General features: G+C 34.4%; 1 long non-coding RNA gene across 1 annotated transcript in view; it reads right to left on the bottom strand.

Annotated features, from left to right (window-relative positions):
- Positions 1 to 16,273, bottom strand: part of LOC146404808 (uncharacterized) — a 471,462-nt gene that overhangs the window by 395,260 nt on the left and 59,929 nt on the right. The gene's annotated exons all lie outside the window — the stretch shown is intronic.

Raw genomic sequence — 16,273 nt, 5'->3', positions numbered from 1 at the left:
AAAGGAAGGGAATAATGATTTTTTTGTGGGTGGGGTTGAATGACAAAAAAAGTTATTAAATATATATTATCTGCATTTGTTCTGCCATTAACCTCTTGTGTTATCAAGGAAAAGTTCTCTAATATGTCCAAACTTTAAAGTGAGTAACCTCTATTCAAGATAGTCTTTATAATTTTTGTTTTCACCTTGAAAAAGATTTATGATTATATGGTGGATTAAAGAGGATCATAATTTATCACTACTCTTCCATTTTTATTTATTTTATTTTTTTTGTCTTTTTGCCATTTCTTGGGCCACTCCCGAGGCATATGGAGGTTCCCAGGCTAGGGATCTAACTGGAGCTGTAGCTGCCAGCCTATGCCAGAGCCACAGCAACGGGGGATCCGAGCTGCATCTGCGACCTGCACCACAGCTCACGGCAATGCTGGATCATTAACCCACTGAGCAAAGGCAGGGATCGAACCCACAACCTCATAGTTCCTAGTCAGATTCGTTAACCACTGTGCCACGACGGGAACTCCTTTTTTTTTTTTTTTTTTTTTTTAAACTCTTCCATTTTTAAAATCTGATTTTTGTAAAGTCATAAGCTTAAGGTGAAGGAATAATTGTAGTATCTTGCTTCTTTTTCCCAAATAAAGAGGAATTTAAATTTTTATTTTATTTTTTTATCTTTTTTTTGGTTGGGAATTTAAAATTTTAGAAAACTACTAAAATATCTATCTCAGAAAATAAGCCAACAACATTTTTAAAATCAAATGCCTTAGAATCCTGAGTGTGGAAACATATCTACGTTCTGAGAATACAGACATTTTCCTTAGTTTTCAGAAAACCATAGAAATTGAACTTCAATCAATACTAGTTATATGTAGATAAGTATTAAATGACACAGTGCTTACTTGTCAATACAATTATTTGTTTTCTTTTGGGCTACCATTTCCACATTTATAAATGAGATATTTGAATGAATGATCTAAAAAATCCCTTTCAGTTAAATGATTCCATGCATCTATGAAATACTTTTACAATCATATGTGTGTATAGCACAGAGAACTCTACCCAATATTCTGTGATCATCTATGTGGGAAAAGAAACTGAAAGAGAATGGATGTGTGTACATATACAACTGAATCAGTCTGTTGTACAGAAGAGATTATCACAAACTTGTACATCAAATATACTTCAATAAAACTAAAAAAAAAAAATCACATGTGACCTCTAAGTTGCTTCTATAAACTAGTGGTAGGTGTGATTAAGAAATTGACCCTCTTACACAATACGTTCAACATTGCTTGGTAAGAGAACTTTGTTTTATTTTGTCACTCAGAGACCTAGGCCAATAGAGAGTGCACAATTTGAGACTGCATCATGTGGAAGGTACAATCAGCATGACGACTATGGCAAGGTAAGAGTTCTCATAGTGTTCTCACCCTGCTCTTCTCTGTTTTTGCCTGGAAGGAAACTATGTCACCTCTTCTCTGAGCCCCAATGATAGTAAGTCCAATGGTCCTGTCTAACAGGAGTCTGGGAAGACAAAAGCGGCTTAGAACATGAGAATTAGCCATGTCTCCCATACAGAAACATGTAGTCTTGGAAGGGAGAAGCTGTGTTATATTAAGTATAACACTTTAAGGGAGCAGGATCATCTAAGAGAGATGAATTAACTTCATCACTCACATAGCTAGGTAGAGGTAAACTGGAACAGACAGTTCTTAATGACATAGATTTTATTTTATTTCAAAATCTTGAAGGTTTTAATGACTGATAAAACATTTTAAAATATCAACAATGAAAATGGACGATTGTAGACACTGTGTATCTATCCAACTCCATGCTTTTGAGGATGGAACTTTCAGCTTAGAAACTTCTCAGGTGCGTTTTAATTCTAATCCTCTGTGGGTATAGCATTTAATTTCAGGTCATTGCCCAAAGCCAGGCAAATAGCTGAGGCCAGCACTATCTGGATAAGATGGGATAGGATTTAATTTCATTACCTCCTTTTATATATTACACAGATAGCAGAGTTATCGTTTTAACACAGGCTCATTACTCATTTTCAATGGTAAATGCTTAAGTTCACTACAGATATTTAAGTGCTAGCCAGGTGGCAGTGCCTGCAATTTTTCCTGAATGTCATCATAGTAAAAGGAGTATTGTACCTTCTAACCCTGCCACTCCACCACTTGGCTTTCCAAAGAGTTATCTATAAGTAATTCTGGCTACATAGGACAGTCTCCTCCTTCATGCTCATTCTTTATGGTTTTTTTTTTTTTTTTCTGAACAAACATGAGAAAAAAAGAAAAACATGAATTAACCACACTTGAGAGCCTATTTTTTTCTCTCTTTTTTTTTTTTTTTTAGGGCTGTCCTCCAGGCATATGGAGGTACCCAGGCGTCGGATCAGAGCTGTAGCTGCTGGCATACACCACCGCCACAGCAATGCCAGATCCAAGCTGCGTCTGCAACGTACACCACAGCTCACCACAACACCAGATCCTTAACACACTGAGCAAGGCCAGGGATCGAACCTGAGTCCTCATGGAGGCTAGTCAGACTCATTTCTGCTGAGCCATGAAGGGAACCCCCTTTTTTTGTTTGTTTGTTTTTCCTGTCTTTTTTTTTTTTTAATGTGAATCTTATCCTAACATGTCTCTCCTACTGAAACTAGTATTTTTTAATTCCACAAGCATGAGCATTCTTCAATCTGCCCAAGAATTTTAGGTGGGAATGTTCAAAAAGTATGATCTCTTATATTCTGTCTAGCTTTAACAGATTTTGACATTTGTTTACAGTTTCAGTCATTCATATCATTAATAATTATAAACAAGAGCTTTGCATCACCTTTCCTCTAAACCTTTCCCCACAGACCCTCTGCTTTATGGCTACAATGCCCGACCCATGCTGTCCTCTATTTAGTGAAAATCTTTTACCATAACTGTGCTTAAGGCAAGGGCTGGTGGCCCACTCCATAATTCATTAGGAGGCTTTTCCTATCCCATCTTGCATTCAATCTGGGTTACTAGCTACCTTTTCTAACACACCAGCTTGCATTAAACTTGCTATACCTATGGCTGAAGTTACAGTACTATGCTGATTGCTAAACAGGTTTTACATTTTAGCATTGACCTTATTCTTAACTCAGAGAGGTGAATATTAGACATTCGTCACACTTCAACCTAAGGGAGGGAAAAGCTTTTTGTCTGAATTAGTTTTTAGTTTCTCTTCAATAATTTCCCACTGTGGTTATGTGTTCTGTACAAATCTTGTCTCTCTTGGTTGTCCTGTAAAATGGTGCTTCTCATTGCACAAGTGCCGTGTTACCATGTTGAATTCTGACCACAGTGACTGTCTGCAGTCACAGGATAAGGGTCTGACCCATATTATAGTCAGGTCTCCCTTGAAGAGGAGCATTAACATTTTCTATTTCATCTATGGAAGAGGGATGTCTTAAAAGAAGAGACAGAAACTTAACATTAGGGCTTCAATTCATGGAGCAGATCAAAAAAGAATTTATCAGCTGTCTTTGTAAATCATGTCCTGGCATTTGGATTTTGAGAAGTCGAGCATGTCTAAGGATTATTTAGAAATGAACATATGAAGCCTTTTACCAAGTTGCCATAATATGCAGCTAAATATTGAGAGATTTTTAAGTCCAGTCCAGATGAAAATGAGAGAACTACATTTTATAAGCCAAATTATTATAGCTCAGTGTTTTTTTGTGAGTATTTAGTGAGGTTTTGATTAAATGATCCATTCTAATAACCCTCAGTTATAGACTGGGAAAAATATTTAAGTGACCACTTAGGGAGGAACATTAAAAGGACAAGATCACTCACTAAGACCTGTACAGTAGTGAAAGCTTTAACAAAAATAGAATAAAATATTCCAGGCATTCTTCTAAGTATATGCCTTTTTTTACTTTTGCCAATACCACTAACTCATAGTATATTAATAAACCCAATAATATATGATAAAACTGGGGCACAGAAAAGTTAAGTAATTTATTCACAATCACATGGATCATAGGCAGAAGAGGCCAGTACCTTAGAGGGAAGTAAATCTCATTTGAGAATGCTAGACTCAAAAATATTTTCCATATGATATTCTCCTTTGCCTGCATTGGATATTCTCAGTTTGATTTTATTAAAGAAGGCAGTGGGCTCCAACACATCCAAACATTGTTGATCGGCTCTTTGTCTTTTGTCTTTTTAGGGCCACACCCGAGGCATATGGAGGTTCCCAGGCTAGGGGTCTATTAGGAGCTGTTGCCGCCCACCTATGCCAGAGCCACAGAAATGCCAGATCCTGAGCCACATCTGCAACCTACATCACAGCTCACAGCAATGCTGGATCCTTAACCCACTGAATGAGGCCAGGGTTCGAACCTACAACCTCATGGTTCCTAGTCAGGTTCATTTCTGCTGCACCATGACAGGAACTCCCAAACATTGTAACTTATTGAGCTTGGTTTTCTGGCTCCATAGTTAAGCTCTTATGCCAATACAACACTCTCCTTATGTCCTCTCAGTGATTACATAATTAGGATAAATTATAGAGCTATCACAATCAATGTTGGAGTCTACTTAGTTACATAAGTGTTATTTCCAGGAATGCCTTACTTTTTGACATTGTTTCCTTTCAGATATCTCACATTGATGGAAACATTTTTTGCTTTTACTGATTCATCCAATTATTTGCTTTCACTCTTTCCATGTAAAGGATGCTTTTTCTACAGCAATAAAACATATACGTTTTACTAAGTCAGCTATTTTCAAAGATGAGTCTTTCTCAATAAAATGATGAGGTGAATTAATAAATCCTAATGTTCTCTTGAATATTTAACTTATTCTATTGAAGACAGCAAAGTTACCAGTGTTACACTGAAAAGGATGGATAGAACATGAATGAATCAGTAGCAATTTATCATTCTGAAGAGCTAACATACACCTAAAAAGTTCTATAGTTTTCTTTTTCTTCTCTACTTCAAACCAACTCAGTAATCCATTAGCTATCCAATACTCTTCTACCCTAAATCCTGGGATTATGAAGGTTTTTGTCAACTCTACTATTTTGAAAAATGGTGGACAATAGAGAAAGTTAGCAAAAATTCAAACAATGAAAAAGGAATTTTTTGGCACCATTCTATAGGTTGTGATAAGGCAAGAAACAAGAACAAGGGTGGCCCATCTGCCATTCAGGACTAATTTGAACAGCAGCGCTAAAGAAAGTGAAAGCAAAAGAAATGAGAAATTAAAACACTGATTACTTCATAGTGTTCCTATGAATAATTTCAAAAGAAATCTCCATCTTCAAATGGGATTTAATGTGAGATCAAGTGAATAGACAATAATGTTACAGAGAAATCAATGTCTGTTAACCCAACCTCCTCCCACTTAGATGTGTATCGTGAAAAGCTTCTGTGTCTGAGAAAAAATATTATTATTTTTTTTCCTTTCTTACACCCGCACCACCTGCAGTACATGGAAATTCTTGGGCTAGGGGTCAAATCGGAGCTGCACCTGCCAGGCTCTGCCAGCCACAGGAAAGCCAGATCCCAGCCACATCTGTGACCTATGCCACAGCTTGTATGTCAACTCAGGATACTTAACTCACCGAGGGAGGTCAGGGATTGAACCCTCATCCTCATGGATACCATGTCAGGTTCTTAACCCACTAAGCCACAATAGGAATTCCTGAGAAAATATTTTGCTGGTAATTACTGTCTTTTTAAGATTACCATATGAGTTTCTCATTACCTTCCTAAGTTTCCATGATTTATAAAAAAGGATATGCAAAGGACTAAGAATGGACCTAGTCCTTGTTTGGGCCCATAAAAACTGAGTCATTAATTGAGTGAACTGATGATGTCTTTTAATGTTGCTTAAGTAACTGCAAAAGCTGGCCATATCTTTATTTTAGAGCAGTCTTCATTTAGGGATAGATCGTGGCTGGAATCAATAGGTGGAGGGAAAGACACTGAGCTTTTCAGGAAGAATTTGTAGTTTCATGTTTGGGAAACCCAAGAAAACAGTTAAAGAACTTGACAACTGTTTTTATTTTGGGAGAGGGTTCATAGCAAAATTAAAGAAAAGTATAGAGATTTACTATATATTTCCTACCCACCATAGCAATTGTTCAGTTTTTTAAGTTAGTTTAATATATTTCTCTTTTTAATCAAATGATCAGAGGTTCTCATGTTCACTTACAAGTCTATGAGTATACTACAAGTTCAGGTCAGGTTGTTGGATTTGTGTCATCGACTGATAGGGAGGAGAAGTGGTAGACAGCATTTTATGATATATATTTCTAACTCCTATCTAGAAACAAAAGAAATTCTGGAGAATGTTGATCATATAGGTAAAAACTTTTTTTTAGATTAGTATTGGAAACAGAAAAACTGACAATAGTAGGGGTTGCTGCTCCCTCCATGGTATCTCATTGATTTTATATGCCCATTACCAACCAATGGGATTTAAAAATAATAAGAAAGACATGTGTGTAAGACATGCCTTGCTGTTTACAACCTATTAATTTTTTTTAATTTGGCTTAAGTTATATGTATCTATGAACTAGATTCTTTTTATGAGATGGTAAGACCAAACTCCTCTAGAAGGCCTTCTATCATATTTCTTAAAACAAAATGAAATTTAAGACTTTAATTTATGGATAGTAGATGTGAAAGATGAGGAATAAAAAAACACAAATCTCTGTGAGCAAACATAAAAAGGGCAAGAAAAAAATTGAAGATCAATAAATAAGAACCCAAATTTTGATTTCAGGATTAAACCCTCTCATACTTATGATTTTCTTCATAGCTTATGATAGCTTGTGATTTTCTTCTTTTAATTCTACTATCTTCTGAACACAGTGGCCTTCATATTCCTTGCTCAGGTACTTTGCATTTCACCTTTTCTCTGTCAAAACCATTCTTTTCAATATACCTCATACTACTCACCCCTTCTCATCTCTCAGATGTCAATTTATATATCATCTCCTCAGAGACTTTCTCTAAATACCATATCCTAATTAGCTTCCCACCTTCTTTTATTTTCAATGTTGTAAGAACACAATATGAAAGCTATACTTAATCTCAAATGTACATATGCTGTTGTTAGCTATCAGTACAATGTAGTACATCAGATGCCTAGAATTCATCTTGCTTAATTGAAACTATGCATGTTGATTAGTAATTCACAATTTCCCCTTTCCCCCTCCTTCCAGTCCATGGGCAATCATTATTCCACTCTTTGATTTTATAAATTTGACTATTTTAGATACCTCATATAAGAGAAATCATGTAGCATTTGTCTTTCCATTACTACCTAATTTCACTTAGCATAATGTTCCTCAAGGCTCATCCATGTTGTAGCATATGTCAGAACTGCCTTCCTTTTAAGGCTGAATTACATTCCGCTGTATGTATATATCACATTTTCTTTACCTATTCATCTGTTGACGAACATTTAGCCTGTTATCACATCTTGTTTAGCGTGAATAACACTGAAATGAAAATAAGAGGCTAGGAGTTCCCTTTGTGGCTCAGTGGGTTAACCCACGTAGTGTCTGTGAGGTTGCACATTTGATCCCTGGCCTTGCTCAGGGGATTAAGGATCCAGCATTGCTGCAAGCTGCCGCGGAGGTCACAGATGTGGCTCAGATGGGGTGTTGCCATGGTTGTGGCATAGGCCAGGAGCTGCAGCTCCGATATGACCCCTGGCCCGGGAACGTCCATATGCCACAGTTGAGGTTCTAAAAAGAAAAAAAAAAAAATGAAAAAAAAATAATTAAAAAAAAGAAAATAAGAGGCTAGTATCTATTTAAGGTCTTAATTTAAATTCTTTTGGACAAATTCCCAGAAGTGACATTACTGAGTCATACGATAGTCCTAGTTTTAGTTTTTTTAGGAAACCCCCATACTATTTTCCATAGTGGCTATTGTACCATTTGGCTTTCCCACCAAATAAGTGCAAGGCTTCCAGTTTTTCCACATTATGGCCAACACCTTTTGTTTTTGTTGATAAATCTGACAGGTATGGAGTGATATCTTATTGTAGTTTTGATTTTCAATTCTTTAAGGATTAGAGCATCAGGGATTTTTTTTATATTTCTGTTGGTCATTTGCATGTCTTCTTCGGAAAAATGTCTACTCCGTTCACTAGCCATTGATGCTTGTTTTTGAAGGATAGTAGCCAGAAAGGATTACAGATACTGAGAATTTCACTGAATCCACTGTCTCTTGCTCAGAGAGGCTTGGAACCTACAAAGCTCTATTTTAAGAGGTATCTTTTTTTCCGATATTGAGAAATGGAGAGAAAGAGAACAAGGTGGCTCTCTATGTTTCCTTTTCTTCACACCATTTCCCCAAACACAGACTGCTATTTTAAGCTTATAATTGCTATTGTGCTATTTTTGATCCTCTCACACAGGTTAGGCAAGAATTAAGAGCTCTAAGATTTTATCTATTCACACAAGCCAAGCCTAGAACCTTAACATCATAACTTGTCTGTAGAGTCAATTTATAAGATTAGCTGCCATTTTATGACCTGGTTCTTGGTTTCCAGGCCATCTTTCCTCTCAGGATATGTGGAATACATTTTAGCACCAATTTTTTCTTTGTGTTTCCTTTTGAGTAACTTCAGTTTTCTGACATCAGAGATAAGATTTATTTTATTTTTTATTTTATTTTATTTATTTATTTTTTTGTCTTTTGTCTTTTTAGGGCTGTACCTGCAGCATATGGAGGTTCCCAGACTAGGGGTCTAATCCAAGGTGTAGCTGCCAGCCTATGCCAGAGCCACAGCAACGCTAGATCCCAGCCGAGTCTGCAACCTACACCACAGCTCAAGGCAATGCCAGACCCTTAACCCACTTAGCAAGGCCAGGGATCGAACCTGAAACCTCATGGCTCCTGGTTGGATTTGTTTCCACTGTGCCTTGATGGGAACGCCAAGATTTATTTTATTCAGTAGTTTCTAGTTATCATGAAAACAGTTCCAGAAATTTGATAATCTGATACCTGTTACTACACATTAAACAGTAGAAATGTTTTTGAATATCCTTATTTTTATTGGGAAATAAAAATTCTTATGTTTTTTTTTAATCATTGTGACCACGGTGTTAGTTGCTCTGTCTCTGATTATCTCAGGAGAAGAAGATCGGTCGGTGACCCAAGCAATATTTAATGCTGCTGATCACACACTTAATAAAGGGAAATTAGAAATAGAGTAAAATATACTAATTAAATCCTACAATCCTGGGGTAAAATTTCCATAGTTATATATTCTAACATACTGGACTCAATTCCTCATCCCAAATGCAATCAACTTTTTTTCAAGGACTTTCTAAATCTAGTAGCTGTATTTCATTACTTTTTACTACTTTAAGGGGAAAAAAAAGTCGTTGAGAAAGAAACAAAATAGCCACATATTCATCACTTTATTTATCCTTTTTAGTTATTTCTGTCACAATTATGTCTGTCACTAAAGATGTAATTTCTCATCTCTCTGATTTTGGTTCACATCTTTGGGAGAAATAAGGTTTGATTGTGCTATCTTTCCTAAAGTATTTATCTTTAGTCACCTCTAACTTTTCATATCAAAGTTTGCTGCATGTAATCTATCTCTGAATTTTTATCCAAATTACTTGATGCTAACAGTCTTTATTTGACCTATAGTTCCCAATTTAGATAGACTTTTGAAAATGAGGTAAGCTTTTACAAGACATTAGTAGTAATCCTTATTTTTCGTAGTTAGGAATAAGACACAAGGATGCAATGTACAGTACAGTTAATACAGCCAATATTGTGTAAATATATAATTTATATATTTATATGAATATATATGTGTATTATAAATACATTTCACATGAAATATAATCTATAAAAATATCAAATTGGTATACTGTACACCTGAAAATAATATAATATTGTAAGTCAACTATACTTTAGTAAAAAAATAACTGCAAAAATTAAAAAAATGGAATTATTTTAATATAATTAATTTAAATAGAGCTCATCTTCACATCTTTTTGTCTAGTAAACATCTTTGAACACATCTTTCAAAGTCAAACTCTTTTCCAAGGACATAAACTTGCCTTTTTCCTCTTATGAGGCAAATTTTACTTTACTTGTTCATTAACCTCCTCCCTATAGAGAATCCTCCAAAATAGAGACTGATACACAATTTCCCTGTGTATAATGGTTGCTAAAAATTTCAATATTACATTGTACAAACTGCATATTTTAGCATGATGGCTGGTGATTTTCTTAGAACTCAACACATTATACCTTTTTTTTTGTTTCTTTTTAGGGCCACACCCACGGCATATGGAAGTTCCCAGGCTAGGGGTCGAAATGGAGCTGTAGTCACCGGCCTATACCACAGCCACAGCAACATGGGCTCCAAGTCACATCTGCCACCCACACCACAGCTCACAGCAATGCCAGATCCTTAACCCACTGAGAGAGTACAGGGATCAAACCCGCAACCTCATGGGTACTAGTTGGACTAATTTCTGCAGCACCACAATGGGAACTCCGTCAACACATTACATCTTAAATTCTAGGATAACTTTTTAAACACTTTAGACTACGCTACATCTTCATTAAGCAACTTTCAGTTCATTAATCCCAATACTGACTTATTTTAGCCAAGACTTTTTTTTTTAGGTGAAACTTTTAAATAGACCTTTAAACTTTTTCCTCTATGGCAATCTGATTTTGAAATTTCTAACATCTTGTTGAAAAAGCAAATTAAAATTTTATTTGGTCTTATTTTTATATATTTTTATAATTATACATATATTTTTATATATGTATTATTATGTCCAGATCCAATATCTTCTATAGCTATCATGTTGCCAACTTCAACTTGTAAGAAAACATTTAATACACACATTTATTTTGATAATCCAAGACTCCTTCTTTTATTTTCCCCTCATAAATAAATACATAAATACATAAACAATACAAGAAAAAAGTAAAGAAAACAAACTGCATAATTTTTCCTGACAGTCCACCAGATCTGTTATTATAGGTGGGGTTAATAAACTACTACACATTTCATAAAGCAGGAAACAGAAGGGAAAAATACAATGAACATATGCTCACAATTAACTGATGTGCACTTTTAGACATATCAGGCTTATCTGTTGTACCTTCTCATACAAAACACTACTGGACTTACAAAGATAAATGTTACTATTAGTTCTAAAATCTTACCATCAGAATTAGTAAATTTTAAATTATAATAAGCCTCTAAACTGCCAGAGAAATAACAAAAAGATTTACCTTTAGGTTCTCTTTATTTTAGGTATCCTTCTCAGATTCTAGCCCTTAAGCAAGGCAACTAAAGGGGACTATATGCAGTTTCACAAATTTTAGAAAGTGAATTTAATATGTATTCTCTCCTTGGTTGAGAATCATGACTCCAAAACATTGTGGCACAAAGGAATCATGGTCACCCTGTATTTGTTCTCCTTTTCCTCAATTTCAGTTGGTTGTCTCTAAGTTTGTTTTAAGGTTAGATTGGAGCTAGCAAACTGGGAAAAAATGCCCTAATATTTCAAGGGAAGGATTTCAAGTAAAAGAGTAAGGGTTTCTGCATTTTAGTCGCAATTTCTAGAAATCCAGCAGTCCTAATACTGGTGAGAGGAGGCAATGATTGAATATCACAAAACATAATCCTTATAGTAGTCAACTGACACTTTTTTCCTTTTATGTATTTTCCCCTAAATGTTTCTGATATATATGCATTTGTCTGTTATTTTCAATAACAAAATTTCAAGAAATTATAGGCTGCTTAGAGGAAAGAGAAAGATGTGGAAGAGATATTAAGTAAGAATCAGAAGTTATGAACAAAGAGGAAGAGTTTGCAAGCTCCACTAAAAAATGTTCTCAACTTTTTAATATCAGAAATAGTCATTCTTTTCAATAGTGTTAGAAATTTGTTAGTCAAACCTCTTGGCTTATGGTGGCATGATTGGATAGTTGAAAGTGTGTCATATAGTTCATTATAATTGTATATAAATCACTAATAGCATCAAAGTTTCAAAAAGTCTTTCTTCCATGGTTTTTATATATCGCTATTCTCAAAGAAATTTCTATATGTCTTTCTTAAGGTAATGACAGTGCTGTCAAGTTTTAGAGACATTTCTATATTATTTCAAAAATGACAATTTCTGATTTTCTATAAAAAGGATTTTTATTACATTATGCATGTACATCTCATTACTTCTTTGCCTTTACTGCCACTAAATTTTCCTACCTTCTCTCATTCAAATATATTGAATTTCTCTCAATGTTGGTAATATAAAATTTTGCTTTTCCAAGTTCAATCATCCTTAGAAGAATATGCGTCTTTTCTAAAGCAACGTCTAGTATTCCTCTATTTTAAAATTTTGCTTCAAATGGGAGAGCAAGCTAGTCTTTGTAGAGTGCTTTTTCTCCCCCCGTTTCTTTTTTCTCACATCAGCTTCAGCTGCCTATATCCAGACTAGCTGTCACTAACATTTCACAATTTAGAAGAGAAAAAAGTAAGTAATTATAGGACTTGGGCCCACCAAAACAGCTCTGTCCAACCAGTGACAAATCTCTTCACTTATTGCCCATAATGCAAGTATTAATCAATAATCTCATGACATGTATGGAATCCTTACTGAGATATATGGAAAATATATTGTTAGTCCCCACTCCCTAGTATAATACTTTCCTATAAATCAGTCTATCTTCACACACATGACACATACCAATGATCTCTGTTCATAAACATCAATTTTGGTAAAAAGAAGTTTTGTACCATTTCAGGATAGGTAATATATTCCAAACTACAAGGTCAGCCAAATATCTCAATTTCATTTCACAGAATCCTACATTTATATCTTGTATATGCCCATTCCCAACTCTTAGCTTATCTCTCTGTTTTGCATGTATTTGAATAATCTTCATAACTCCTTCCTCAAACCAAATTTTCCCTGTCACTCAAGGTGTCCTGGTTCTGTGGCCAGCGTTTCCTAACCAACAGTACCCAGAGATTACTCACTTCTTAAGACTGTTACAGAACCTAATCAATGTCACACTTTATACATATATTATAAATGACCTAATTTTCCTAATTAACTCAGTTGTAGGATTCTTCTGTAACCTTGCTTACATTTATTTTTACAGTGTAAATGAGTAATATCCAATAAATATTATGAACTTGATTAATTTACTTTAAAGATTACTAACATTATTTTTGCAGTAAAAGCTAATCATTTAAAATTTTTGTATTATTTCTAATTGTTTATCCCATAATTTAAACTATTTGACAAAAGTTACAAGAGATGGAAAAGGTAAAGTAAAAAAAAAAAAAAAAAAAAAAAAAAAAAAACTGTCATGGAGTTCCTTTGACACCAATTCTTGTGGTGCAGTGGGTTAAGGATTTGGCACTATCACTGCAGCAGCTCTGGTTGCTGCTGTGGTGAGGGTTCAGTTCCCAGTTTGAGAACTTCCACATGCCTTGGGCATGACAAAAAAAAAAAAAAAAGCTTAAAGCTTTTTAAGGTGTCAAGTCTGTTCACAGAGTTATATAGCATCTTTCAAGGCTGTAAAGTTTTGTGAGAGCCTCTAATGTCTAAGGAGGGCACCCTCATCACTTAACTTCTATTGTAGTAATGACATAGATATGACGGTACTGAAATGGTTCAAAAGAATGTTGGAAGGAAATAAATGTTATTTGGTACCACTTTTCGAATACAAAAAAAAAGAGAATAAATCAAGAAAAATTATGATAGAATGTGATGAATATGACTCAAAAAAAGTTTTGAAATCTCCTGCTTTATATAGTATAGAAAATTGATTAGAATAATTGTCAAATTAATAAATTCTACTATGGCCCCCTAATTTAAAAATGATTCAACTCCTCATAATAATTCTGAAAAGAATGAATAAGAAATTGATGTTAAAGGATGATAAACAGTCTAAGGCAAAATAGATAACATGTGGAACAGCTGGGATTAAACAAAGTTTATCTTGTTCTAAATTCCATTTTCTTCCCACTATCCTCAAATAACTAATGTTATGTTTATGTAAAATCTCATATGTAAGTTAAAAAATGAATGTTTTTTGGCTTCTATTGCATTCTGTAAACAATTAAAATAAATAAAAGAGAAATTTACAATACTCCCCCAAATACCTAAGAAGATATTCTGAAATTTAAGAAATATGTGACTTCCTTGGTAGATTTTATTATGCTTCCTTTTTCTATTTTTCATGCTTATAGTTGTCCAATGAGTCCAGGGCATAAAAAACATACAAATGGAGCAGATTGGCTAGAGAACAACAGACAGAGTCAAGGTTTACAAGAATTGAAAAATGAACACAATTCCATCCAGATGTGCAAAAGTGAGGCAAGTACTGGGTTTGGCTAAACATGGCTAGACTGTAGAACATAAATTCATATTCAACCAAAGCCATTATTTCCAACAAATTAAAGATATATAACAAAGTAATTAAGCTAACTGATGAATGATAATAAATATGAGGTAAATAAAAAGTAGCCAGGTGTTCTGATATTAAAGTATCAAGATGTCCTTTTTTTCCATCAGGATTCACTAGGTAGCCCATCACTTAAATGGTTCTCAAGAGTAATATTTTACCTTTATAGAGTGACCACAGCCCCAGAATAGTTGTAGCATCAAAGATAGATTTTACGAGGTTATTAAGTTATATTTGACTATATCTAACATAATAAGGCCTTTTAAAACTTTTTAAATTATAAATTTCAAGTGCAGAGTTGGCTTATGTATATTTTGAAAACAAGAAAACTACTAGAAACTCTGGAATCATGATTTTCCTCATTCCTCATCACTGCTTCTCTCTACTCACTTGCTTCAATTTCCTCCTGAGGTGATCTGTCTCATAAGCTGTAAAGCCGATAAACAGGGGCTCTTAATACACTTGTATGTGTAATGGAAAGTTCCCCCCGTCCCTTTCTTTTCCTGTTGTTTTTTGTGTAAAATCATTGAGAAAGAGTCTCTGCCTCAAGTCTCAAGAGTCCTCCCATTCTGACCCTGGTTATCACTGGTGAGACTATATAAACAAATATGGCTGCAGGAGTCTTTCTCAAAATACAGGTGCAGGTGCAGAACTCTCATGAACTGGAGGACAAGTTTCATGATGATTAAGCTACTCTTGCAAAGGGAAAGACACTAGACACTGTGGAATTCACTCAGAAAGCAATTATCAAGCATTGCATCACTTTATTGTCATTGAATTATATCTTTGGAAGGATAAATGCAACAAGTCAATTTACTCAAACTTCTCTTAATATGCTTATGACTTATCAGTAACTAACAAAAGGTATAAAAATGACTATAAGACATATCAAAATAATAGAAGTGATGAGCTGGGGGTTTGGATGGAAATGCTATAAAATTGGGTTGTGATGATCGTTGTACAACTATAAACATAATAAAGTTCATTGAGTAATTAAAAAAAATAACAGTAGTGCTTACCATCAGGTATTGAGGCTACATTTTAATAATTTCAATATAATATAATTTATCTGTGCTTTCTAAATATTTTATATTGAGTAGGTACAAATTTTTAAAAATATACAAAATCAAAGATACTATACATCATGATACATACACGCATTTATACAAATTATATCATGTTGTATAAAATTTTATGCTAAATAATGTATATTATTTAATTTCATTTACTTTTTAAAAGTAACACTCCATGTTCAACACATATATACATAGAAGCAATGCCTGCCCTTCCTATTACATTTCATTAATGAACACCCACCTATAAAGAGTACTCCAAGATTTATTTCTTCTAATAAAGGTTATGCCCGAATCTAACATCTCATTAAAAGATGAGAAGCTTATTGAAAGCTTATCTTGGCAAATGTTAATTAAAAAAAAAAACCTTGGATCTAGAAGAATTTATCTTTAATATTAAGGCTCCATCCTTTCTGTGATATCTGAGTTGTATTTCAGTGAGGAGATTCAATTTTAGAAAATGCACAAGGCTAAAAAGTTTGTCTTGTATAACTCTGCTGTCTCTTCTGATATCTAGTGCAGCCAGGACATTCAGCTGAGAGCCAAAAACAAGAGGAAATATGGAATTCTCCTATGGCACAGTGGATTAAGGATCTGGCATTATCACTGTAGCCGCTTGAGTCAATGCTGTGGCATGGGTTCAATCCCTGGCCTGGGAATTTTCATACGCCACAGGAATTTTCATTTCTGTCCATTAATTTTATAAAACAAAATTAAATAGAGAAGACAT

This window comes from Sus scrofa, chromosome 3 (genome assembly GCF_054392235.1).
Source record: "Sus scrofa isolate SSC_HxYL_T2T_F1_AM1 chromosome 3, Sscrofa_HxYL_maternal_Yorkshire_Landrace_v2.0, whole genome shotgun sequence".
NCBI classification, from domain to species: domain Eukaryota; kingdom Metazoa; phylum Chordata; class Mammalia; order Artiodactyla; family Suidae; genus Sus; species Sus scrofa.
This window is presented reverse-complemented; position numbering and strand designations above follow the sequence as displayed.